Source organism: Acomys russatus, chromosome 26 (assembly GCF_903995435.1).
Source record: "Acomys russatus chromosome 26, mAcoRus1.1, whole genome shotgun sequence".
NCBI classification, from domain to species: Eukaryota; Metazoa; Chordata; class Mammalia; order Rodentia; family Muridae; genus Acomys; species Acomys russatus.
The window spans coordinates 36,972,637-36,986,783 of NC_067162.1; the positions used below are offsets into that span (position 1 = coordinate 36,972,637).

General features: G+C 39.7%; 1 pseudogene; it reads left to right on the forward strand.

The window, feature by feature from the left end:
- Nucleotides 1–1,251: 1,251 nt before the first annotated feature.
- Nucleotides 1,252–1,534, forward strand: LOC127209031 (U6 snRNA-associated Sm-like protein LSm3; annotated as a pseudogene).
- Nucleotides 1,535–14,147: the final 12,613 nt, after the last annotated feature.

The following is a 14,147-nucleotide window of genomic DNA, read 5'->3' on the forward strand; positions in this document are numbered from 1 at the left end:
TGTCCCCCTTTTCATTTCTGATTTTGGTAATTTGGATATTGCCTCTCTGTCTTTTAGTTAGATTCACTAAGGGTTTGTCTATCTTGTTGACTTTCTCAAAGAACCAACTCTTAGTTTCATTGATTCTTTGTATTGTTATCTTTGTTTCTAATTTATTGATTGCAGCCCTGAGCTAATTATTTCCTGCCATCTATTCCTCTTGAGTGAGTTTGCTTCTTTTCTTTTCCCTAGAGATTCCAGGTGGGCCGTTAAGTTGCTAGTATGGGACCTCTCCAAGTTCTTTATGAAAGTACTTACTGCTATGAACTTTCCTTTTATCTCTGCTTTCATTGTGCCCCATAAGTTTGAGCATGTTGTACAGTCATTTTCATTGAGTTCTAGAAAGTCCTTAATGACTTTACTTCTTCTTTGTCCTAATGGACATTGAAGGGAGAGTTGTTCGGGTTCCATGAGTTTGTAGACTTTTTGTTGTTTCTGTTGTTGAAGTCCAGCTTTAATCCATGGGGTTATTTCAGTTTTCTTGTATCTGATGATACTTGCTCTGTGGCAGAGTATATGATGAGTTTTGGAGAAGGTTCTGTGAGGTGCCTGGAAGGAGATATATCATTTTATTTTGGGTAAAATGTTCTGTAGATATCTGTTAGGTCAATGTTGGTTCATAACATCTGTTAGTTTCATTATCTCTATTTAGTTTCTGTCTGGATGACTTGTCCATTGGTGGGAGTGGGGTGCTGAAGTCTCCCATTATTAATGTGTGTGGTTTGGTGTGTGATTTAAGCTTTAGTAATGTTTCTTTTATGAATGTGGGTGTCCTTGCAATTGGGACATATTTAGGATTGAGTGGCATCTTATTGGATTTTTCCTTTGATGAGTATGAAGTATTCTTTCCCATCTTTTTCACTAATTTTTGTTGAAAGTCAATGTTAATAGATATTAGGATGGCTGCTCCAGCTTGCTTCTTGGGTCCATTTCTTTTGAAAACCCTTTTCCAGCGCTTTACTCTGAGGTAATATCTATCTTTATTGCTGAGGTGTGTTTCTTGTATACAGCAGAATGATGAAGCCAGAATGATTTTCCCTTTCTGAGCAGGTACCAGTTGAAAATAATTTTATGGCTAGTTTTGATTTACAGTGAGTGATGGCCGAGCATTTTTTTGTTTTTTGTTTTTGTTTTTGGTTTTTTTTTTTTTTTTTGGTGGGGATGTTGAGTGTCTGTTCTTGTGAGAGGTGGAAAGGGCACAGTGTTTGAAATATGGCAGACGATGTAGATCAGCAACAGACTACCAATGCTGCATCTCATCAGGCTCAGTTTGGATGAATGAATCTATACGAAGATGAGAAATGACTGAGAGCTTTGAGGCAGATCACATGCTTATGATCAACGTTTACATATGATCCTGCAAGATGTAGAAGAAAATGTGATGATGATAGAGATTGATGAAGAGATCTATAAATCAACAAAACTGAACATCCCCATGCTCTTTGTCCAGGGAGATGGCACTGTTCTAGGTGCCCTTCTGTTGAGAGTTGGCTAAGACAGAAGACAAATCCTGTGTGGGAAAGTGGAGAGTTTACCTCTTGAGATGTATTGGACACTCACAGAGAGAAGCTCACATGTGTTTTGATAGTCAGAAATGACCCAGGGATCCCTCCATCCTCAAAGAAGTTTATTTGTAAGTAACTTACAACCTATCCAACTACATGACATGTTCCCTTCCTCCAGCCCTCCAGTCAGTGTAGCCACCTTGCTCTCTTCGGGAGATGCTTTGTCCATTGTTCTTGAAGTTACTTTTAGGTTGTTTATTTCTTTAAATTAGATTTGATGTTTCTTTAAAAAAAAAAAAAAAGAAAGAAAGAGAAAAGAAAAGGTTTTATGGTAAGGGGTAGACTTTGTGTCCAATTCCCTGTCTCTATGCTGGAATTTTGCTTCGTTTGAACTTGTGCATGCAATCACAGTCTCTGTGAGTTTGTATGTGTACCAGTCCTGTTGTGTCTGGACAAAGCTGTTTTCTTGGATCTCTGTGAGTTCAAGGCCAGCCTGGTTTACAAATCTAGTCTAGGACAGCCAGGGTTGTTACATAGAGAACCCCTATCTTGAAAAATCTAAAACCAAAACAAGTCCAGGGATGAAGGCAAATACTGACAACTCTTTATCACCCAAAACCGGACCGTGAACTTGGCCTGGTGCCTCTCTACCTTAAGCCCAAGACTGTAATGGGTGTTACTCCAAAGCCGCCATCCAGACATGCCACATTTCTGTCTTTGGGTTGTATTCTACCAGTTTACATAAAAAAGTACCATAAGTTTATTTCAATTATTTCTTTTAGTGTTTACAATTATTCATGCAGAACATTATTAAGAAGCATAGCATGAATAACTTGTTATCATCAGTAGCCTATATTTATTATATTTTATAACTATGAAATGTATTCCATAATACATGTTACTCTACTGGGTCAGAGAGATGGCTCGGTGGTTAAGAGTATGTATTTCTTTTACCAAGACTTGGGTTCAGTGCCCAGAACCCACACCAGGCAGCTCACAACCAACTGTAATTCCTGTACTCCACATCTGACATTATTTTCTGGCCTCCATAGGCACCTTTACTCACATGTGCACACATAATCACACATAAAAATAAAAAATAATTTTAAAAACCTGAAAAGAAAAAGCGAGTTATACTGTCAGATGTCTTTAGTGAAAACTGTTTTGCTAGACACACATACATGTATGCACACAGATACAGTTTTACAGTTTATAGATTATTCAAGTGTATATGAAAATTGTCATTGTGACTTTGCTAAGAGAAGACAACCTTTGAGATAACACAAAAGCATTGCCTACAGTTTGAGCAAATCTGGCCATTTCAAAGCTATGAGCTCAGTTGGTTCCTTGAAACCCATCTCTAAATCTTATATACAGAATTGCATTTTTAATTTTACAGAATTTAATTTCTTGCTTTAATTACTCTGCCTTGCTTAGGTTATGAAAGTAACCTGATGAGTTATTTTTATTTATAGGGCTTCCATTCAATGTGCTTATAATTATATTTCAGTGCATTAGAAATTTGCAATCATCTAATCCCATGCCTTTAAGGTTTTTTTTTTTTTTCTTTTTAAATTAGGCTTCTGCTAAAGGTTAAAGGACTGCTTTTAAAGCTAAAATACTATTTGTTAAGATGGTCGATAAGGAAATTTGCACCTGCGTATTACAAAATCATTACAAATGGATGGAGTTGTAATTTTTATTTGGCAAAGCCATTTAGTTTTAGAATCATTAAACATGCATCGGGTGCCATCTGCACGCCACTGTTTTTCATATGACACCTTTAGTTAGGGCTCAGAAATGTACAGGTCGGTTATCGTTACTAAAGCCTACTCTTAATTAGCAGCACCCTCGATGAGCCCCAACTGTCACAGGCTACATAAAGACACTTTTCAGAGTCTCGGATATGGCAATCTCACTTGGATCCCTCCCCTGGGTATATCTTTGAGATAGCTGTTTTGACCTTATTTCAATGTCTCCAAATGCCTTGATCTCTTCGGCTCCTGGTTTTCTCCCAGGCTGGTCATTTTGTCCACATTGATCTCCATCCCCACTCTTACACTGCCATCTTTCCAAATCATCTTCCAAGCCCTAAATATCATCTTCTGCATTTAATGATGCCCAACAACACCTTTTAAAGCATGCTGCCTGATCTCATTTTACTAGAAAGGATAATTTTTCTCTATACCTCTTAACACCCCTTCAATTTCTCTCACACTAGTCAGCTGTTAGCACACAGCTTCCTGTTATTATTATTATTATTATTATTATTATTATTATTATTATTATTATTATTATTAATTTTTTTGCACCTGCCTTCTCTATAAGGTATTTAGCTCAGAGAAGTCTGGGCAATGACTGTCCTATTTACTCCTTTAAATTCTGTCACCTCCCCTATAATAGACACTCATAAATGTTTGGTTAAATGAAACATTTAACAAACAAGACTCATCACACATGACCAAGTAATGCAATGGGGTATATAGCAGAGGCAAGAAATGTGAGTGGGACAAGGTTCTTCCCACTGTGAGCAAGCAGTCTAGCATGCCAGAGTATTAGGTCTGCAAGGTGGAGACTGAAGGTGGACATGTTCCTGATGTGGCTGTGGTGTGAGGAAGGGTGACACTGGTTTGGTCATTGCACTCTTCAGAGGAAAAGATCCTAGCCATTTTGCCTTTCTGAGCATGTGTAGACCACACCCCTTCAAAGAAGACCCATTATATAGGTTTCATATTGAAGGAATGGCCAACTAAGCATTAGTTAGCATAGCATGCCAGGGGCTGCTGAACACACTTAGCCTGCTTTCTACAATTGGTCTGTTGGCCTGGAAGTCGAGCATATATATATATATTTTTTGACTAATGAAATCAAGAATTGCAGAGAGCCCTAAGGTCAGAAGTGACCCATGCGTTGATGGAAGTGTAGCAACGAAAGATATATATGCGGATGAAGTAATTGCCAATTTGGCAACTATAATTTCCCACTTGGTTTAAATGAGATTTTCCTTGCTTGCTTGATCAGCATGTGAACCAGAGCCCCTGCGGGGGGGGGGGGGGGCGGGGGCCCTGCCAGGCTGGCGCTGCGATGTCTGACTACACAGAGCTCTCTGCATCCTCAAACATTCCTTTTACCCCTGTTGTCCTCCAAGGCCTTATGGCAAGCACCTTCCTCTCTAATTTAATTGCTGGTCAGTACTGGAAGAACAGCAAACCTTAGCCTATAGATCGTCAGATTGACTTATTTGTAACAGACTTTGGGAAAGGTCCCTGAAGTCCCAGGGTGGGGGGAGGGGGGGATAACTAATGACTTGTTAGAATAATAATCAAATTAAATCAGATTTCTAAGACTTAATGTGGGACCCCCATCAGGTAATGCTGAGCTAAGCAGAGGCTGCCTGTGCTAAATTCTACACAGACTTCTCTTTGAGACAAGAGGTCACTCATGCCACGGTCCCCCCACTACCTACTGTTTTCACTTCCTTAAGAAAATCCACTATTGATGCTTTCAGTAGAAGAAATACCAACTATGCCGTTTGGGGGCATGAAGCTAATTTAGTGAGTGAAGAAAGAATAACAAAAAATTTAACATCAATTTTGTTGCTTACAGCAAAGCAAACTAGCAGGCGGCCCAGAGAATGAGAGGTGAGAGCTGTGTTCAGGAGCCGGGCATCCCAAGGTGCAGCAGAAAACGCGCTCATCACGGAGAGCCAGCGTGGCTATTGGACATGTCGCTAGTTGTTCTTGAAAGAGTGGTGACAACGCTCATTTTAATCTGAGTCAAAACTGAAGCTGGGTCATAACATTCCTCTGATCTGGGTTATCTTTAACTCCCAGTTCAGAGCTACCACAATGACTAAAAACATACTGACATCAAACCAAACAATCATTCATATATGTTTCCGGCAGCAAGGGAGCTAGTTTGTGCTTTATGCTTGTGTATAACCACTGAAAGAGGCCGGCAGTTCATTTGATCACCTTAACCAATTTATATAAACTCGGTGAAAGGCAGATTTATGTTGGCAAGTTAGAAAAAGTAAAGTTTTGAGCCCTGTATAGTGGTGGTGCTTTGCACACACTCCAGATTTCTCAACCCAGGAAATATATTGGACATTTTCCTCCTCTGGGTGGGGAACGGAAAGAACCGAATGAAGGAGTCCGTGCAAACCACAGGGATTAATGAGCAGAGACAGGCTTCAAAGTAGCTTCCCTTGCCAGAATCCCAAAATGATACATCTACAGTAATTAAAGCAGTGTGATGCGGGCCAGAGATAGAGCTGTCAAACAATTTCCGTCCTCTTTAAAGAGACTTAGATATGATACAAATAATGCAACATAAAGGAATAGATGATTCCAAAGATTATCAAGCTAATTAGATATCAAGACCATTGAAACAAATTGAAATGGGGCCTGGGTCTAGATTCCCTGAGCACACGGAACCAGTTGACCTTCATAAATGACCTTAACCTTGCTTGATTTAGAAACATGCAGCAACTTATCTTGAACTATTTTTTGCAACTGCTGTTTTCTTAGTTTCTCATGTTGCTGGGGCAGAATTTCTGAGACAGGGTATAATTTGTTAATAATAGAGTATCTTAAACAGGGCATGGTAGCACACATATTTAATCCCAGCATTTGGGGAGGCAGAGGCATGTGGATCTTTATAAGTTAAAGGCCAAGCCTGGTCTACAAAGTGAGTCTGGGACAGCCAGGACTACACACAGAAATCCTGTCTTGAAAAATGAAGCAAAACAAAACAAACAAATAAAATATTGTGGTCCTCATGATTATGGGCCTAGGAAGTCCAAGATGGAGGCATAGGCCTCTGCTGACTATAAGGGCTTCTTGCTGTGCTGCTAAGGAGAAGGAGATGGAAGATAAATTATGTGTTGGTGAGTATGGGGGGCAGTGTCTTGGGCTAAGAGGAGAGGGAGGTGAGCCCACCTGTAAGTCCTTCTTCTAAGACCTCCATTGAGTCCCATCTCCCAGCACTGGTTCTAGTATGATTTCTGATGATGGCATAGGTGTGGCCAATCAGAAGAAAAATAGAACTCAAGTGCAGCCAATCAGAAGTAGTCCATACACTTGTGGGGTGTTCCCAACAGACAGAGCAAAAGAGACGTCAGAGCTGAAGAATTGTAACTTTGATCCTCTGTAACCATCCCGCCCCCTTTTGTGGCCTTGGAACTTGAATCCCTTCTATTGACACCTGGCTCAGTGACCTGCTTGGCACTTTATGACTCATTCAATCTTTTAAATAAAACATACCCATGGCTGTCCAGGGCTTAACAGTACCCACGACTCTTTCAGAAAAATTGATTTGGTTCCCAGACATTGGGCAGCTCACTGCAACCTACAACTCACACTCTAGGGGTCTGATGCCCTCTTCTGTCCTCCTAGAGCACTGCAGGCATAATGTGTACATACACTTAAAGCACATAAAGAAAAAAAAAGTAGAATATTTAAATAAAAACCACACTTTTAGAATTTTATCCATTAACATGTAAAATAAATTTTTAAAAAGAATTATTTATTTATTTCTTTTATGTATATGAGTGTTCTCTCTCCTTGTACATCTGCATGCCAGAAGAGAGCACCAGATCTCATTATAGATGGTTGTGAGCCACCATGTGGTTGCTGGGAATTTGAACGCAGGACCTCCAGAAGAGCAGATTGTGCCCTTAATCTCTGAGCCATCTCTCTAGCCCCCGAAAAAGGAATTTAAAAACTGCTTTACGAGAACAGCCTGGTCTACAAAGTGAGTCCAGGATAGCGAAGGCTACACAGAGACACCCTGTCCTAAAAAATCAAACCAACCAAGCAACCAAGCAACCAACCAAACAAATTTATGTTTATATCACAGATATCACAAAATAGTCTATAGATATGTTAAACAGATATAAAGATAAGGGAAAATTAATTTTAAGAGATAATTTGTTATATACTAGCTCAAGGCATTGTGGAAATGTTAGATGAAAAGATAACCAAATAAAAATATTTATAGCTAAGACAATAGTATTTTTAATATTTAAAATATGTATGTCATATAGACTCTTGAGAATAAAACATTAAAAACAGAGAAAAAGATAGAGGGTAGATGGTTTTTAAAAGAGATGAAATATTGGTACTTAATAAACGAGGGATGACAAATCTATCAGTGATAAAATTATTTTCAAAACACATCTGTAGGGACTGAAGATGTGGCTGAGTTGTTAGTTGCTTGCTCAGCACCACATAAACCAAACATGGTACATGGCTGTAATCCCAACACATGGAGGCAGGGGGATCAGGAGTTCAAGGTCATCCTCAACTTTAGAGAATTCAAGGGCAGTTTAAGCCAGGGGAGATCTGGTCTCAACAGTCACAAAAACAGAACAAAGCAAAATCCAAGTGAAACCAACCAACCAATGGTTGCTCAGTGGCTTCAGCGAGCACCCAGTATCTCTCTGCTGACCAAGAGCAACAGGAAACAGAGGAGGAGACTTACTAATGTCCACATCTCAACCTTGTTCCCTTCTGTGGATGGCTGTACTCTCTAGCAACTTCTCCTGGTTTCAGACACCCATTTAAGCATCATGCAGGGACGTGTTGCTGTGCTTAGCAGCCCCGTACCCTGAACAGACTTCCTCGGTAACCCTGTTGAGTACCACATGGGTTTCCTGCTAGACCTTATCAAGCTAAATGAAAGAATTTTTAAAAAGTTTTAAACACTTGCCATAGGATCTTGACACTAACCCATGGAAATGATGTGTTAACTATCCATGAAACAGGAGAGAATAACACCATTTTCATGGAAGATTTTTCCTTAACATTGTGAAACAAAGAGAAATACAATCCAAGTCACTGAACTTCACAACGCTGATAGAGAAGAGTGCACTTCAAGTGGGAACTTTCTCAAAATGCTTTAATGCAATGGCAACTAACAAGAAAAGCATTAAGTCACCCTGTATCAATGGAAAATGTCCCCCTGAAAGAAGCATGGCAAAAAAGAAGAGACGGAACCGAGGGGAAGCCTTGATGCCTTGTTTTTCTTTGGTCCTAGAGACGCGAGCTCGAAGCGCAGTTATCATTTGGGTCTCTCAATATTTTTGTTTTGAGGGAGGTATAGAAATTGAGAGCATCTGTGGTGTAGAGAGCGAGGGCCAAAGATGAAGGAGGCAGGCTTTTCTTTTTTTTTAGGTCTCCCTTGATAAGCTATACCCGCTGTTTTGATTTCCTTTCCATTGCTCCGCTCAAAACACTTTGATCAAAAGCAACTCGGGAGGAAAGGATTTATTTGGCTTATACTTGCAGATCACAGTCCGTCACTGAGCAAAGCCAGAGTAGGAGCTCAAGGCCCGAATAGGGAGGCACCAACCAGAACTGCAGGGGGAGCTGCTTTCTGCTTTCATCCCATGCTTGCTTAGCTTTATTACGTGGCCAGGACCACTTGTTCGGGGAATGGCGTTGCCTACAGTGGGCTGGGTGTTCCTACATCAACTGACAATCAAGACAACTCTCTCCCCGTGCCATGCTTGCAGGCCAGTCTGATCAATGCAGTCCTTCTATAGAGCCTCCCTTATCAAGCGACCCTAGTCCATGACAGCTTGACAGTCAAAGCCAACTATGACATCTGCATATTTCCTTAAAATCAAAATATCTATACTTGGCATTCATTATTGTAGCTATCACATTGAGTTCAATAAGGCTAATTAACTCATCTAGTATTTGTAATTTAGCAAGAGTCATATACTTTATTGCCAAAGGTAACCTTATCAATTAAAGATATTTGCATAGGTTCATTCTTTGGATTCTATCACTCGTCAGTATAATCCACTAAGTCTTAGTAGAAATCATGTCAATTAAAAAAGTAAATATTAATTATTAAAGCTATCTTTCAGGTGAGCAATATGTTCCTGAATAGTAATGTCTTAGTCAATTTTGCACTGCTGTGACAAATTACTTGAAGGTTACTTCTACAGAAAAAAGAGGTTTGTTTATTCCATGGTTTTGAGGGCTCAAGGGTATGACACTAAAGACTCAGCTCTGATAGTGGCCCTGTTGACCCTATCAGATCACGGTGGTGTGTACATGAAGAGACGAAGTCAAAGGGTCAGACAGGAAGCCATAAGGGCTTAGATCTCACAGTTTTCTTCTGAGAGCACATCGCCAATTGACCTAAAATGTTCCCACGTAAAAAATATTTTAGTTAAAAAAATTAAATTGTGTGCATGTGTCTATGTATGTGTGCAGACGAGTTTATATGTGGGTGTGCAGATCAGAGGAGGGTGTCGGACCACCCTGGAGATGGAATTAGAAGTAGTAGTGAACTGCCTGCTATGGGCGCAAGGAACAGACTTTGGGGTCTGTGCTGTTACCTGCTGAGCCAATTCTTCCGTATTCTAGGCACCACCTCTTTAAGGTTAGTTCTATTTGACACTCCTAAACTGTGGATCAGGCCTCCGACATGAGTCCTTTGGAGGACGAACTACCTCCCGTAGCAAATATAAAGAGACTTATCACTTAAGTCTAGTGAATGAAATTTATAATTTCTTTTATCATCAGAATAAAAACCAAGCAAAAATTACCAAATAAAAACTTTTGCAAGTGTTTCTCACAGGGTAGTTAAATTAACATTAAATAAAATTTAAATAAAATGGAATATTAAGAATTTATTTACATAATCTATGTTTAAGTGGTAATTAATATGGATATCTCATTCTTCATAAAACTATGTTAAATAATCATTTTGTTCTCAGAGAATATACCACCTGCTGCTACCACCCTTAAATGCTCATTTATAACACTAAAAGACAGGCATTTGCCTGTGGTGAGAAACCCAATCTGCTAATTACTACCATTAATTTGGATAGTGGTTTTGCCTTTGTAAGTATGAAATATTAGCAAATGTGACAACAGTGCATTTGAAGTCTAAAAGATAAAAGGCTTTATGTTTTATTTCAATAAGCCTACACATTACAATGTCTATTTATACATATGTTGGAAAATATCCATCTTGCAGCACTTTTTCTTTCTATATATGTTTATGCATATACATTCACCCTCCCATAAGTAATGTTCTTTTTAGATACCTTTAAGACTTAAAAATAGTTATAGTTAGCTTCCTAACAGAATTGTAATTCAAGTTTAAAATTAAGAATTCTTTTAAAATTTACAGATGTGCACATGTGTGTGCACATGTGTGCGTGAGTGCGTGTGTGTGTGTGTGTGTGTGTGTGTGTGTATGTGTGTGTGTGTGTGCGCGCGCGCACATCACTGTAGGTGCCTGCAGAGTCCAGAAGAGGGCATCAAACCCTTGAGGCTGGAGTTTCAGGTGTTTGCGAACCACTTGATGTGAGTGCTGGGAACTGTACTTGGGGCCTCTGCGAGAGCAGTGTGTGCTCTCAGCCACTGAGCTATCTCTCCAGACCCACCCATAATCTTTTCCCGTGGTATGTCAGAGACTTCACAACAGGAAGTTCTCCACAACATTTGTGTCTATTTTTTTTTTTTTTTACATACTCTGGCTGATTAAGTTATTGAGAAACTTCGACATGTGCCTCCATTCCTTAGCTTTCATCTGGCGAAGCATCCCTAGGTGTCCTTGGTGTTTATTGATTCAACCTTTTAAGGATAGCTGAGGACTGGCGAGATGACTCTGTGGTTAAAGGCACTTGTTGTCAAGCTTGAAGACCGAGTTCAATCCCCAAAACCCACATGGGGGTGCGGAGGAGAGAGAGAGAGAAGGAGAGAGAGAGAGAAGGAGAGAGAGAGAGAGAGAGAGAGAGAGAGAGAGAGAGAGAGAGAGAGAGAGAGAGAGACAGAGAGAGAGAGACAGAGAGAGAGAGACAGAGAGAGAGAGACAGACAGACAGACAGACAGACAGAGACAGAGAGACAGAGAGAGAGACAGAGACAGAGACAGAGACACAGAGAGAGAGACAGAGACAGAGAGACAGAGAGACAGAGAAAGAGAGACAGAGAGAGACAAAGAGAGAACACCAGCCCCCACAAGTTGTCTTCTCTGTGTGTGCCATGGCATACACCAACCCACACACAAAATGTAAACTAAAATGAGAGAGAATATGGAAATACTGCAGTGGGACTTTTTTTTTTTTTTTTTTAAAACTCTCAATATGTTACTTCCTTTATTTGAAATCTTCTGATCATTTCTTCACCAACCCCACATCCGACAAAGGTCTAATATCCAAAATATATAAAGAATTCAAGAAATTAAACACCACCAAACCAAATAACCCAATTGAGAAATGGGGCTCAGAACTAAACAGAGAATTCTCAACAGAGGAATATCAAATGGCTGAGAAACACTTAATGAAATGCTCAACCTCCTTAGTCATCAGGGAAATGCAAATCAAAACAACTCTGAGATTCCATCTTACACCCATCAGAATGGCTAAGATCAAAAGTTCAAGTGACACCATATGCTGGCGAGGATGTGGAGAGAAAGGAACACTCCTTCATTGCTGGTGGGAGTGCAAACTAGTACAACCACTTTGGAAATCTATCTGGCACTATCTCAGAAAACTGGGAATAAGGCTTCCTCAAGACCCAGCTATTCCATTCCTTGAAATATACCCAGAAGATTTTTTTTTTTTCAGCCTTGTGATTTTGGTAAATGACCACACTGCTTTGAGAGATCTCAACTACTGTGAGGCTGTCTTAATAGTCCACCAGTTATCTCCTTTGACAGACAGCTCAATGGTGGCAATTAACTTCTTCAACTGTGAAGGTCATGAGCTCGCAGAAGCCGATGGGCTCACCTAGCCGAGGGCAGCAACTTGTTCCTGAGCCTTTCAAAATTAATGTTAATTAGTAGAAACTAAGGGGGAGGGTGATCCTTGAGACACTGACAGTTTTAAGAGTGTGTAAATATTGCTGACCCTGACTCCCTCCCCAGATGTGTGGCTACTATGTACTAGACCCATTGAAGGCTTCTGTGTGGCTCTCTACCACGGAGATTTATGGTGGGAAATAGTGTCTCAAAAACTTTAGAATGAAAACTCTAATTTGTCAGTACTTATTCATGGAAAAGTAATGAAAACAATCTTCCTTCATACTTCTAAAAGGAGAATACATTTATCTGCTTATATTAATCCTTACAAAAAATCAATAGTAATTCTGAAGCCATTGAGATAATTTAGCCTGTGCAGGTACCTGTGGCCAAGCTTGATGACCTGAGTTCAATCCCTGGGTCCCATCCTGCAGAAAAAGTTAACTCTTATAAGTTGTCCTCTGCAATTCCATATATACAGACTATCTCTGTCTGTCTGTCTGTCTGTCTATCTATCTATCTATCTATCTATCTATCTATCTATCTATCTATCATCTGTACATGTGTGTATATGCATGCATATACAATTTAAAAAGAATTTATAATTTTAGGAAAATGTGTGGGTTTTGGAAACATAATCTCGTATGGCCTAGGGTGGGATCCAACTAACTTTTCAGCTACAGGTGGCTTTATTCTTCTGCCTTTACTTCCTAAGTGCTAGGAGTACAGCTAGACACTAACACACTTAATTTATAATAAACCATCTTTTGAATCAAAAGTCAAATCTTAGTTTAATAGGTTCCATTTTAGTTCCTTTGCCTTTTAATGCTATTGTGCCTTCGTGATGATGATGGTGATGATGTTGGAGACAAGGGTTTTTTTTTTTTTTAAAGATTTATTGATTGATTGATTGATTGTATATGAGAGCTTTGTCCGCCAAAGAGGGCATCAGATCACATTATAGATGGTTTTTGAGCCACCATGTGGTTGCTGGGAATTGAACTCCGGACCTCTGGAAGAGCAGGCGGTGCTCTTAACCAGTGAGCCACCTCTCCAGCCCCCATAAGGTTCTTACACTGCAGCCCAGGCTGGCTAGGAACTCACTGTGTTACCCAGACTGACCTTGGTTTTCTGCCCATGCTACTTCAGTCTCCCAAGTACTGGGATGACAGAGAACAGCCACCTCACTCGGCCCATTCTTTAATATTCTTAAAGATTGCCATGTGTTTCTTTATTTGAAAGTATTTTCGATTAGAGAAGAAGACAAAGGAAAGACCCCTGGGATATTTTCTATGGATTTAGTAAGCCTGCTGTAGTTAGGAAAAGGAAACATGATACCAGGTAGACGTGGCCAACTAAAGCAGATGTGTGAATGCAACCCAAACACACGCAGACAAGACATTTAAAGCTTTGCCTTTACAAGAATGCAGCCAGCTAAGCCTGTTAAGACTAAAGTTGACTTCATCATTGTACAAATGTTACATTTAAGTTTCTTTTTCAACAAGCATGAAAATTCATACTTGAAAATTATCATTCTCATCAAGGATGGGTAATATTTAAAAATATGTATGTTACATTTAATTATTATATCATATACGCTTGCTTTAAATTACTCTCCAATGAAAGCACTTAATAGTTGTGTTCGGTCTCAAGGTCAGAAATCCCAATTTTAGTTATGTCCAGGTGGGGCCAACATATCAGCATGTTTTAAAGTCTTGACATGTAAGTAGCTTTGAGAACCAGGACATGAAGTTGGCCACTTATGTCTTTCTATGTTGAGATGATGTGCTATACTCAGTTGAGTGACACCACCCATCTGCCATCACAGTTGTTCCAG